General features: G+C 38.3%; 1 protein-coding gene across 4 annotated transcripts in view; it reads left to right on the top strand.

Moving 5' to 3' along the window:
- BTBD9 (BTB domain containing 9) overlaps positions 1 to 12,600 on the top strand; it is a 396,006-nt gene that overhangs the window by 177,458 nt on the left and 205,948 nt on the right. The window lies entirely within an intron of this gene.

The raw sequence follows: 12,600 nt of genomic DNA, 5'->3' as shown, positions 1-12,600 counted from the left end.
AAGTTTATCTATGACCCAGGCATTGTGCAGAACACTACAGATATCAGATCGCTCAATCTTCACAACAGCCCCATCAAGTAAATACTGTAGCATTATTCCCATTTTATGAATGGGGAACTTCTAAAAGGTCACAGAGTAAGTCAGTGGTACAGAAAGACTGAATCAGCCATCAAAGGAGCTGGCTTTTAATCTGAATTCTAATAAAAAAAATTCCAATTCCAGAGCAAGTTCCAGAATAAGATGGTGTACTACTCTTTTTCTTTACTTTTTTTAAAAAAAGAATGAGACTCCAGAATGCTTATACAGGAAAATGATATGTAAAACTAAGATGTCACACTATGCACCAATCATATCACATTCTCAGAAAATTATGTCCCTTTTGGATCGCTGTATTTTGACAAATGATCTAAAGAAGAACAAACCAGACCATTAGTTAGTTAAAAAATAACCCCCCTGGGGACTTCCCTGGTGGTCCAGTGGTTAAAGGATCTGCCTTGTAGTGCTGAGGACATCAGCACTGAGGTTCGATGGTCGGGGAACAAAGTGCTGCAGAGCATTGAAGCTGTCACACTGTAATGAGAATCTGTGCAGTGCAATGAACGATCCCTCACAATGCAACAAAGATCCCGTGTGCTGAAACTAAGACCCAACGCAGCCAAATAAATATTTTTTCTTTTTTAAAAAGCAACCCTCCTGAAAAATCCAGAATAGAGCTTACAAACTACGGATCTAAACAGTGGAATTGTTGCTTGCCTATACAATAGAAAGAAATCCTAATTGGATTTCAGCTCTTAGAGATTGAAGAATATCCCATAAAAGTACAAATCACCAGCTGCTCTTGACAAATAGGAAGCCTTGTTGACACCAGCTCCACATTTGCCCTCAGTTCGGTGGGGATAAGCACATGGTCTCCAGTATGCCCTTGCCCTCCACCCATGCCACCCACATGGAAATCTCAGTTTGCCATTCCTATTCCAAGCCATGTGGCTAGAGAGGAGTCTGTCTTTGAGGGGGGAAAAAAAGGCTTTCTAAAAGAGGGATGTTGTTGTCCTCCTGGCAAGTTTAGTTAAGAAAAAAAAAAAAGTAGGGGGAAGGGGAAGGCGAAGGGAAAGAGAGAGAGAAGATTGAGGAGGGAAGGAAGAAACTTAATTCAAATCAAAATAAGAGTTCGGTAGGAAGATATCATTTTGTTAGGGCTAGGATTAGTAGCAGGGCTATACATCGAACAGTTCTGATTTGTATAGCCCATGGGAAAGTTGCCCCTTGGGGTTGTACACACCCATCATATACAACTATATGCAGTGGACTGGATTGCTGGTTTCTAAGGCAACTCGCAGAATTCCCAGCTGAGAAATTTTTGATAATGCTGGTTTATATATATATGTATTTATATGACTGCTGATTCCATAATACACTGTCACATAGTAGGAAGTCCTCATCCCCATCATCAAATGACCCTTCAAATGCAGTACTTAACTGCAACACACGAGAGGCCTGTTTCCCCACAACTGTGCCAGTTGAGTATGTTTTTCAAACTTTTGGAAATTTAGCTGATGAGAGGTCTTTATTTTTCTTACTGTGGTGGAGGAGAAATTGAACATATTTTTCATGTTCTGGGGAGGCTTGGTGATTCTTTTTTTGCAGACTCTGCTCAATTCTGTCTCCCAGTTTTCTACATGAGTTTTAGTCTTTAGAACTTCTTTGAATATTAGGAATATTAACATTTGTGTGTGATAGGAGCTGAAGATATTTTTTCTCAGTTTGTCATTTGAACTTTTAGTTTGTTTATGGAATTTTTTTATTATGTAGAATTTCGTTTACTTTTTATATAGTCAAATTTGCCAGTATTTTTCCTTTATACTTCTGGATTGTAGTTACATTTCTTCTCACCCAAATGTAGAGGCATTTATCTGTTTTTTCCCCCTGGTTCTTCCTATCTTCTCATTTTTTTAATATTTAAATCTGATTCATTAGGATTTGTACTTGTGTATGTTGTGAAGAATGTTAACTCAATGCCACTTACTAAAAAGTGAGTCTTTTCCAACTCCTGATCTGTTAACTATGTTGTATAATGTGCATATATTTTCATATGCAAAATTTATTTTGTATTTTGGATTTTCTACTCTGTTCCATTGAGCTGTTTATTCATGTGCCCGTATGATATTGTTTTAGAGAGGCTTTATAATACATTTGAATATCTGCTTTTCTATTTCAAGATTTTCCTGGCTGTATTTTCTTGATTACCCTTCCAAATTCACCTAATAATCAGCTTGTCTAAGTTGAGGGGTGGGGAGAGGGTGGGAAGGGTTGAAATGTTGTTAAGAATTTGGAGTGTGCTTAGTTGCTCAGTCCTGTCTGACTTTTTACTACCCTCTGGACTAGAGCCCACCAGGCTCCTCTGTCCATGGGATTTTTCAGGCAAGAATACTGAAATGGGTTGCCATTTCATTCTCCAGGGCATCTTCTCCACCCAGGGATTGAACCAGCATCTCTCCTGTGTCCCCTGCATTGCAGGCGAATTCTTTACCTGCTGAGCCATTGGGGAAGCCCAAGAATTCGGAGTAGTGATATCCCATAATTTTGAGTCTTCACTTCATCTCCAAAAATATAGTATGTCTTAACATTTGTTCAGGGCTTCCCAGGTGGCGCTAGTGGTAAGGAACCTGCCTGCCATTGTAGGAGACATAGGAGACGCTAGTTGAATCCCTGGATGGGGAAGATCCCCTGGAGAAGGAAATGACACCCCATTCCAGTATTCTTGCCTGGAGAATTACATGGACAGAGGAGTGTGGCAGGCTACAGTCCATGGGGTCGCAAAAGAGTCGGACACGACTAAAGCAACTTAGCACACACACAACATTTGTTCAAGTCTACTTTAATCTCATGTTCTTTCTTACACATGTTGCTCCTCCATTTGGGCCAGGCTGAATTTGAAGAGCTTAGCTGGCCAACAGTTAGGATGTAGGCAGAGAGAGGTTAACTGAGGAACTCTGCTGGGAACCGTATTCATTAACCATATGTGATGTCATGAAGTGACCTTTTCATCGTTGATTGCGATTGGATCTTTAAGTCAGTCAAAGACATTTTCTGAAGAACTTCCTCTTTGAAAACATTTCATTCATAGTAGATATATGACCAGGTAACAGTTTAATGTTTTCTTAGCAATGAAAAAATGTTTTAGGATTATCTGTTTTTAAATCCTTTCTAGCACAATTTTTCATTTTCATGGAATATAGTGGTTCATTTTTGAGACTGTTTCACTGATTAAATTTTTATTTTTAATTTCAAGATAAGAATATAGTTGCTTTGGACTTTATCAAGAATACAAAAATATTAAAACCATTGATTTTTTTAACTCATCAGTTTCATAGAGCAAAGAAAGTAACAGTGTTTGTTAATAAAAACTCATTAATGTGCTATAGCCCAGAAAATGTAATAGTTTAGCCTAAGAACTTAGTAATTATGAAACTGGACTCACTATAAGGAGATAACTAGATGAATTAACATGAGTTATGTCTTGCTTTGAATTTTATTCTCAGGAAATCATGCATATATATAACCATCTGTAATGTCACGTATTCTAGATATAGACTTTTCATGAAATTCTTAATCAAAAAAAGTAAGCAGGATTTATGAGCATCTTTTTCTAAATTTAAGGGATTTTTAAAATATATATTTTTAAAAAGCCTGCTGGCTATACTGTCTTATGCATTGTCTTTTGTTCAAAATTAGTTAACTCATATAAAACCTTTATGGAAAGTCTCAGGTAAGTGATACCATAATGTTGCAGATTAAGCTTGCTTAAGGAATTAAGGTAATTCACTTTACACTATAGGCCACCAGCTCTTTTTCTATTGTATGGTTATCTAGATATCTATTTTTCTTTAGTACCAGTACCTGTAGTATTGAGAATACCAGAAGGAATAGAATTTCATATCATTTTCCCTTTTGATACTGCTTTGAGCTCTGTGTGTGCTGAGAATGAACTGCAGATAGTGAGTGGTGGTAGAAATGCTCCTACCTTTAGCTTTAGCTTCAGTGAGAGAGTGGTAAAGACAGAAGTAATTTGGAAGTCCTGTTGTCAGCAAGACTTAGGAAATAAACCTGTTGCTTCGTTTCCACATATGTCTCTCTTTATGGATTCTACACAGAAGCTGTTTTCTTTGGAATATTTATAGCTTGTATGTTAAATGGTTTTTCAGAAATTTTTCTTGTTAACCCAATAGGAAGACATAATGGTCCTCCATGACTGTGTCTTTAAACCCAAGGCAAAAATGTGAGTGCTGTTGTCTTAGAATTATTTCATCCAAGTGGAAGAAAAAAAAAAAAACAACTTTGGTGGGCTCATCTCCCTGTCTGTATTACAAAGCTTTGGATTCTTTAATCTTCATTGTACTGAACCTTTGAGCATTAGAATAAGTGGGCAAAAGGAATAAGAGGATGTGAGAACATTAAAAAAAAAAAGTTGGAAAATGTATAGGATGTCGCATTGTCACTCAGATGACATCAGTGCTTTGACTAAACGGAATGCATTAGAAGGAACAGCCTTCAGAAAGAGATGTTCCCAGTTGGCAGCAACATAGTTGACTCCTGTCTATGGGCTACCACAGGGAAGCATGTTCACTCACTATTGAGATGTCAGAATTTTAGATCATGGCCTTCAAGTGTAAATAAGTAAAAAAGGCTGACTTTTAGGTTATATATTAGCTTTTTCATTGGGACTCCTTTCCTGGGCAGGGACAGGGGGGGAAATCTGTTGTCTCCAAAAAGAAAACAGAAAGCAGCTTTTCTTTGATCATGCATCTGAACATACATCAGAGTGGGCCCATTCAGGTCTTTGAATGCAAGCATTCTTGAATCAATACAGATGGGTAGGCAAGCATCATGGAATTTGTTAGTCTTCTAATTGAATCTAGTTTTGATAATTATTTGCATAGCTTTTTTTAAATTTATTTTTTATTGAAGGATAATTGCTTTACAGAATTTTGTTGTTTTCTGTCAAACCTCAACATGTATGCATATATCCCATCCCTTTTGAACCTCCCTCCCATTTCCCTCCCCATCCTACCCCTCTAGGTTGATATAGAGCCCCTCTTTGAGTTTCCTAAGCCGTAGATATGGCAAATTCCTGTTAGCTATCTATTTTACATACGGTAATGTAAATTTCCATGTTACTCTTTCCATACATCTCACCCTCTCCTGACCTCTCCCCATGTCCATAAGTCTATTCTCCATATCTGTTTCTCCATTGCTGCCCTGTAAATAAATTCTTCAGTACCATTTTTCTAGATTCCATATCTATGCCTTAGAATATGGTATTTATCTTTCTCTTTCTTACTTCACTGTGTATAATAGGTTCTAGGTTCATCCACCTGATCAGAACTGACTCAAATGCATTCCTTTTTATGGCTGAGTAATATTCCATTGTGTATATGTCCCACAACTTCTTTATCCATTCATCTGTCGATGGACACATCTAGGTTGCTTCAATATTCTACCTCGTGTAAATAATGCTGCAGTGAACACTGGGATACATGTATCTTTTTCAATGTTGGTTTCCTCAGGGTATATGCCTAGGAGTGGGATTGCTGGGTCCTATGGTGGTTTTATTCCTAGTTGTTAAAGGAATCTCCATGCCGTCTTCCAGAGTGGCTGTATCAAGGTACATTCCCACCAACAGTGCAAGAGTGTTCCCTTTTCTCCACACCCGTTCCAGCATTTATTGTTTGTAGACTTTCTGATGAGGGCCATTCTGATCCATGTGAGGTGATATCTCATTGCGGTTTTGATTTGCATTTCTCTAATAGCAATATTGAGCATCTTTTCATGTGTTTGTTAGCCATCTGTATGTCATCCTTGGAGAAATGTCTGTTTAGGTCTTTTTCCCACTTTTTGATTGGGTTGTTTGTTTTTCTGGCATTGAGTTGTATGAGCTGCTTATATATTTTGGAAATTAACCCTTTGTCAATTGTTTCATTTGCTATTATTTTCTCCCATTCTGAGGATTGTCTTTTCACCTTGCTTATAGTTTCTTTTGCTGTGCAAAAGCTTTCAAGCTTAATCAGGTCCCACTTGTTTACTTTTGTTTTTATTTCCATTACTCTAGGAAGTGGGTCATAGAGGATCTTGCTTTGATTTATGTCATCGAGTGTTCTGCCTATGTTTTCCTCTAAGAGTTTTATAGTTCCTGGTCTTACATTTAGGTCTTTAATCCATTTTGAGTTTATCTTTGTGTATGGTGTTAGGAAGTGTTCTAATTTCATACTTTTTCATACTTTTACATTCTTTCTTCCTTTTGGTTTCTGCTCTCCTAAGGTTGGTCCAGTGGTTTGTGTAAGCTTCATATAGGGTGAGATTTGTGCTGAGTTTTGTTTGTTTGCTTGTTTGTTTTTCCTCTGATGGGCAAGGCTGAGTGAGGTGGTAATTCTGTCTGCTGGTGATTGGGTTTGTATTTTTGTTTTGTTTGTTGTTTAGATGAGGCGTCCTGCACAGAGTGCTACTGGTGGTTGGTTGATGCCTGGTGTTGTATTCAAGTGCTTTCGTTTGTTTGAGTTCTCACTATTTGATACTCCCTAGGGTTAGTTCTCTGGTAGTCTAGGGTCTTGGAGTCAGTGCTCCCACTCCAAAGGCTCAGGGGTTGATCTCTGGTCAAGAACAAAGATTCCACAAGTGGTTTGTTATGGCATTAAGTGAGATTAAAACAAATATCCAAAAAGGAGAAATTCAAAGCTGAACCCTAGACAAATGGCAGTTACAAAATCAAGCAAATAATAATTAAAATAACGGAATATACAGCTATACATATACATCCATGAGCAAAGTCAAAACAGTCCGTCAAAAATAAAGTACAGTAGATTGACCCAATGAACAAAGGAAATGAAAAATTATCTTTACCAGTTAAGAACAAAACTAACTAAAGCACAAACTGAAAAACAAAACTAAAGGTGTATCTTTTTACATGTCCCCAGGTGCCACCTGGGGACTAAAGCAATGAGAATAAAACTAACAAATATGTTGAGAGGAAAGGAGAGAAAGAAAAGAAAGAAAGAATAACTATGCAAAGTTAAATAGAGGTAGATAAAGAAGATTATGTATGCTAAAGATTAACTGCAAGGGGAAAAGAACAGTAGGAAAAGCAAACAAAAGAATAAATGTAGAAAAAATAATAATAGGTTTTAAAAATTAAAATTTAAAAAGAGAAAAGAAAAAAAAAAAGGAAAACTCCACAGAGTAACAGCCCAACGTAGAGGCAGAGGTTTATAACAATAATAAAAAATGTGACTGAGGGGGAAAAAGAAAAGCTCAAAAGCTTAATTGGATTTCATAGTGCCAATAAAATCAACAACTACAACATAGGGGAAAAAAAGGGGAAAAAATCCAAATGATTCAACAGAACAAGTCAAAAAATAAGAATAATAAATGTTTTTCTTGAGTCACTGCTGTCAGAGTCCTTTCCCTCGCTGGAAGTCACAGTCCACCTCACCTCCCTAGGATGCCCTCCAATACTGTGCTGATCTCTGGACCTGCTGTGGGAGCAGCTCAGATTCTAATCTGGTCCTACTCCTGTGTGTTCTTGCCTCCAATGTCCACAACTATCAGAAGTAGTGCATTTTCTTTTGTGGGAGCTCTCCATGACCTTTTATATATTCCATAGACACACAGAGTCTGTCTAGTTGATCGTGTGGATTTAATCTGCAGCTTGTACAGCTGGTGGGAAGGTTTTGGATCTTCTTCCTTAGCCACACTGCCCCTGGGCTTCAGTTGTGGTTTTATTTCTGCCTCTGCATGTGGGTCGTCCACTGGGGTTTGCTCCTGAGGCTGCCCTGGTGGACTTGGGTCTGCCCCTGTGAGGGCCAGGTGTGGAGGTGGTGCAGCTGCTTGGGTTGCAGGGGTTCTGGCAGCACCAGGTACTCAGGGGAGTTGGTGACTAGGGCAGCAGGAAATATAGTGCTCTAGAAGGGTATGGCAACCTGTATTGGCCAATCACTCCAGTATTCTTGCCTGGAGAACCCCCCTCCCTGACAGAGAAGCCTGGCAGGCCACAGTCTACAAGGTCGCAAAGAGTCAGACAGGACTGAAGAGACCCTGTGTGCATAGACGCAAGAATTTTTTTGCCTGTGGCAGCTCTGCCCCAGTGAGAGTTGAGCATGAAGGTGGTGTAGTTCCTTGGCTTATGGGGACCCTGGTGGTGCCAAGTGTGCAGGGCCACAGACTGCCTCCGCCACAGGGGTTATGGCCCTATCAAGAGTCTTTTTTCGAGCCTCTTGTAGCTGGTGATCAAAAGGCCTCTTTGGCCAGTTTTTCTCCATAGCTCCGCCCGTTCAGGCACTTAGAGGGTTCCCTTGCCTGGGGTCCTTCACTGTTCTATTTGCATAGTTTTTTAAGGTTTCCTATTAACTATCTTTGTAACCATGAATATACGAAAACCTGTTTGTGCAGATATCCTGGGGAAATAAAACATTATTTTGCTTTTTATTGAAAATACTCTTTTTACTGATTTCATCCTGCATATTTCCCCACATTTAGCCACCCAGCCTACCTCCCTTTGTTTAAATTAGAACTGAAGTCAAGCACATTGAGAAAATGACTTTAAGTTCATGGCCAGAATTGTTCAAAACCTCCACCAGGTGACTCAAGGGGATGCTGCAGATTGCACACAGAAAGAACTGAAGCTTGTCTGCTCCTTGTCCTGATTCATGCACAGCCAGGCTGGTGCACTAGCATTAGAAAGGGTAAACATACCTGATAATTAATTGATCTTGAACATAAAATTTTGAAGAACCAGAATTCAGAATTGATCCCTCACCAAAAGAGCTTCCTCTCTTACTGCTCAGAAATTTTTTGGGCTCATTCTGAAAGCTGCCATTTGAATTGGACTGGGAACAAATGTGGAAATTTACTGAAAACAACTCATTGCTTAATCTCTAGCAATTACATTTTATTATGTGATCAACAGATGTGTTGCAAGTTAGATTCAAAATGAAAATGGAAGTTTAAACAGTTAAAGTGTGGTCACTAAATCATTTTCCAGACCTGTAGGAAAAAAAATTAAAATCTGAGAAATATTCAGGTGCAACATATATTTTTTTCACTTTGTCCCAATCAAATGGGTTTTATTTTTTAATTTTTTTATTGGAGTATAGTTGCTTTACAATGTTGTATTTTCTGCTGTACAGAAAAGTGAATCAGTCATATGTATATATTTATCTCCTTTTTTAGTTTTTCTTCCCATTTAGGTCACCACAGAGCACTGGGTATAGTCCCTATGCTATATAGTAGGTTCTCATTATTAATAGTTATCTATTTTATATATACTATATATATATATATATATATATATATACACACACACACACACATATATATGTATATACACACATATATATAGTGTATATATGTCAATTCGAATATCTCAATTCATTCCAACCCTTTCTTCCCCTCCTTGGTAACCATAAGTTTGTTCTCCACATCTGTGTCTCTATTTCTGCTTTGCAAATAAGTTAATCTGTTCCATTTTTCTAAATTCCACATATAAGTGATATTATGCAATATTTGTTTTTCCTCTTTCTGACTTGCTTCATTCTGTATGACAGTCTCTAGGTCTATCCACATCTCTGCAAGTGACACCATTTTGTTCCTTCTTATGGCCAAGTAATATTCCATTGTATGTATATGTGTGTGTATCTGTGTGTGTGTGTGTGTGTGTGTGTGTATACACACACCACGTCTTCTTTATCCATTCCTCTGTTGATGGACATTTATGTTGTTTCCATGTCCTGGCTATTGTCAGTAGTGCTGCAGTGAACATTGGGGTGGATGTATCTTTTTGATTATGGTTTTATCTGAGCAATATAGTTTTTTATTCTGTTATTTGTTCACTCTCATCTCTGTCCCCTCAGTTATCTTCCCATGGTTATTTACAAAAGTAGTCAGATAGCAGGGATAACACAGAAAATTTGGACTCTGAAGACTTCATTTCTGGACCTGGCTCTGCCACTTAACTAGTTGTGTGAATCTTTCTCAGACTGGTCCTTGAGCTTCCTTGGGCAAGATGTTAAAAGGCCTCCCTGGCCAGGGCGATTATTATCTTCAGATGATACAATACATTTAGAAAGTTTAACTTCCACCAGTGTCATTTCTTTTAATGAGAACACACATCCAGCATCAGCCCTTTAACCTTCTGACGCCGTTTCTGAGGGTGAGTATATCAGAAAATTGTTTTCCCAGTCCTTCTTCTACCACTAAATTCTCTGGAATGGGTGTGCCAAGTCCTTACTGTAGGAAAACTTAATTCCCTGATCTAAGCAGCCTTTCCAAGTACCAATTCTGACAAGAAATGGAATGGAATGGTAATGTATGTATATTCCTATACAGTGTGATGTAGGGCTTGCTTATACATGTTGGTAGCCAGTAGAGTTTGGAGATTATTTTAAAAATCAATTCTCAGACTGCATATCAAAATTTCAACAGGGTACTTACAACTTGGCGAAGAGTTTGCCTTTAGGCTGTGCTGATGCTCCTTATAATTACTCTTTTCTGGGGCTCTAAAATGGTAGAGCTGTGTTGAAGCCAGTGATTTGTAAGCGAGTGCTACATCCCCCACCCACAGAGCTGCAAAGAATTTCTTTCCCTATCTTCCCAGCCCTTAACCTAAGGACCTGTGAACACCTGATGCATGTAATTTCAGATTCTAGGTTAAGAGGGCTAAAATTTAGCCCACTTGACAGGTAGTTTACTAGTATTTCTCTCTGCTGGACCCATAACCCTTTGGCATTCTTGCCACTATTATTGAACTATGAAACACCCACACTGCATCCCACTCCCCAAAATCTTTGCCAAGCTCTTAACTCCCCACATGATGCTTTAAAAAATTTTAATTTATAACTACTGCATATATGTGGCATGTAGAATTAGTCTAAATGTTGAATTGCTTAGCAGGTTAAAAATCACTAAAATATTTATGATTAAAATGGAAACGCAAGTAGGCTTTATGGCTACTTTTCCTGATATTATTGGCTTCTATTTATATGAAGATATTCAGCTTTTAGAAATTATAGACAAATCTTGATAAAATAATTGAAGTTGTCACAAAACAATGCCTCATTCACACTGGAAATACAACACTATCTGTGTTTTCTTTCTTTTTTTAACAACAGAATCAGTAACAGTAACATAATTAATGTGTTTTTATAGTTTACTTCTCATTATAGCTTCAATATTGGATCAGAGGTTAAGCTTCTGGATTTGAACCTGATTTTTCAGACTTCTGGCTTCTGGAAAGTTTTTATTTGCTGATGCAGGTTTGCTGTTTTTAGGTCATGGTGATTTGGCTTTTCTAGAAGCTATTCTTTTTCTAAGTGACTGACAGGAATCATTACTCTCTATGGCAAGAAACCAGAAGTTGGCAGGAGCCCTACAACGACTGTCCAGTTAGATTTATTTTTTTAACTATTGTGCCAGTTTCCAAATTATCTTCAGTCATAGGGCATCTGTTTTCTGGAAAAGGTTCAAAGTGGGTGATACACATCTAGTGACAGCCGTGCCCAGGTCAGTTGAGAGGGGCTAGGCCCTTCTTCTGACAAAGACTTTCTCTTCAGCACTCTGGACAGAAGCCAGAGATCACAGTACATTCCTAGAACTGCACAAGCCAAAGCCTCAACTATCAGGCAGTTTTGTATTTGTTCCTGAAACTCTCACGTTGTGGCTTTGATTCCTCTTGATTGTTTAGAGGTATGAATCTGACAAGGGTCACTTGGTAACGATGGACAATAAGCACTAAAAGCCTCAGTGATTATAGCCATGTTTCCTGCCTGAGCTGCTTCCCATTATGAATTTTAAAACACTGAAAAGAAAAGGGTCAGGGCTTTAATCTGAAGGGATTTCTGAATTTGCCTCTTTTCTGAGAGAATTGATTGAGGTAGAAAGTGTCTCAAGTGAGGGCCACTCTGAAGCTGAGCTCTACCTTTTCACCTCGATGGGGGACTTTAAACCATCCCCTATCTCTCCCCTGCTTTGTTGGCCAGGGCCAATTTGATAATAGCTAGCCCAGAATGAAATGCATCTGTTTATTTTCCCATGTTGGCTGGTAACAACCAGAAATGCTTTTGCTTGTCTGAGCTTTGCCCTCCCCAGAATCTTGGTATTTGTTTTGAATTTGGTTTTTGGCAGAATGAGATCCCATGCATGCCAGGCAGGCTCAGGAATGTGTGTTTAGTAGTGTAGGATTTTGTTTTCTTTTTTTATTGACTTGCTTTGGGCTAAAGCTTTCTGTTTTTAAATATCTGACTCTTCTTCCATTGTCCTAGCTGTGCTGTAAGTAATGAATGCATCCTCTGCTTTGGAACACTGCCGGAGAAGATGCAAATTTGTCTATCCTGTTTTTTATCTAGTGAGTTTACCCAACTGGGCCTATTGCTGTTTTGGAATATTAAAGACTCACAAAAATTGTTCTCTGGTAAATGAAGATTATTCTCTACGTCTGCTGAAGAGGAAATGGGCTGAGGCTCTAAAAGAATAGATTTACATTAGCTACCTTTTTAAAAAAATATTTTATTGTTGAGATATGATTCATGTACCATAAAGTTCATCATTTTCATATGG

The sequence above is a fragment of the Giraffa tippelskirchi genome, chromosome 8, assembly GCF_054371585.1.
Source record: "Giraffa tippelskirchi isolate mGirTip1 chromosome 8, T2T-mGirTip1v1.2.pri, whole genome shotgun sequence".
In the NCBI taxonomy this organism is placed as follows: domain Eukaryota; kingdom Metazoa; phylum Chordata; class Mammalia; order Artiodactyla; family Giraffidae; genus Giraffa; species Giraffa tippelskirchi.
Note: the sequence above shows the minus strand (reverse complement) of the source record. Positions and strands in the feature narration are given on the sequence as shown.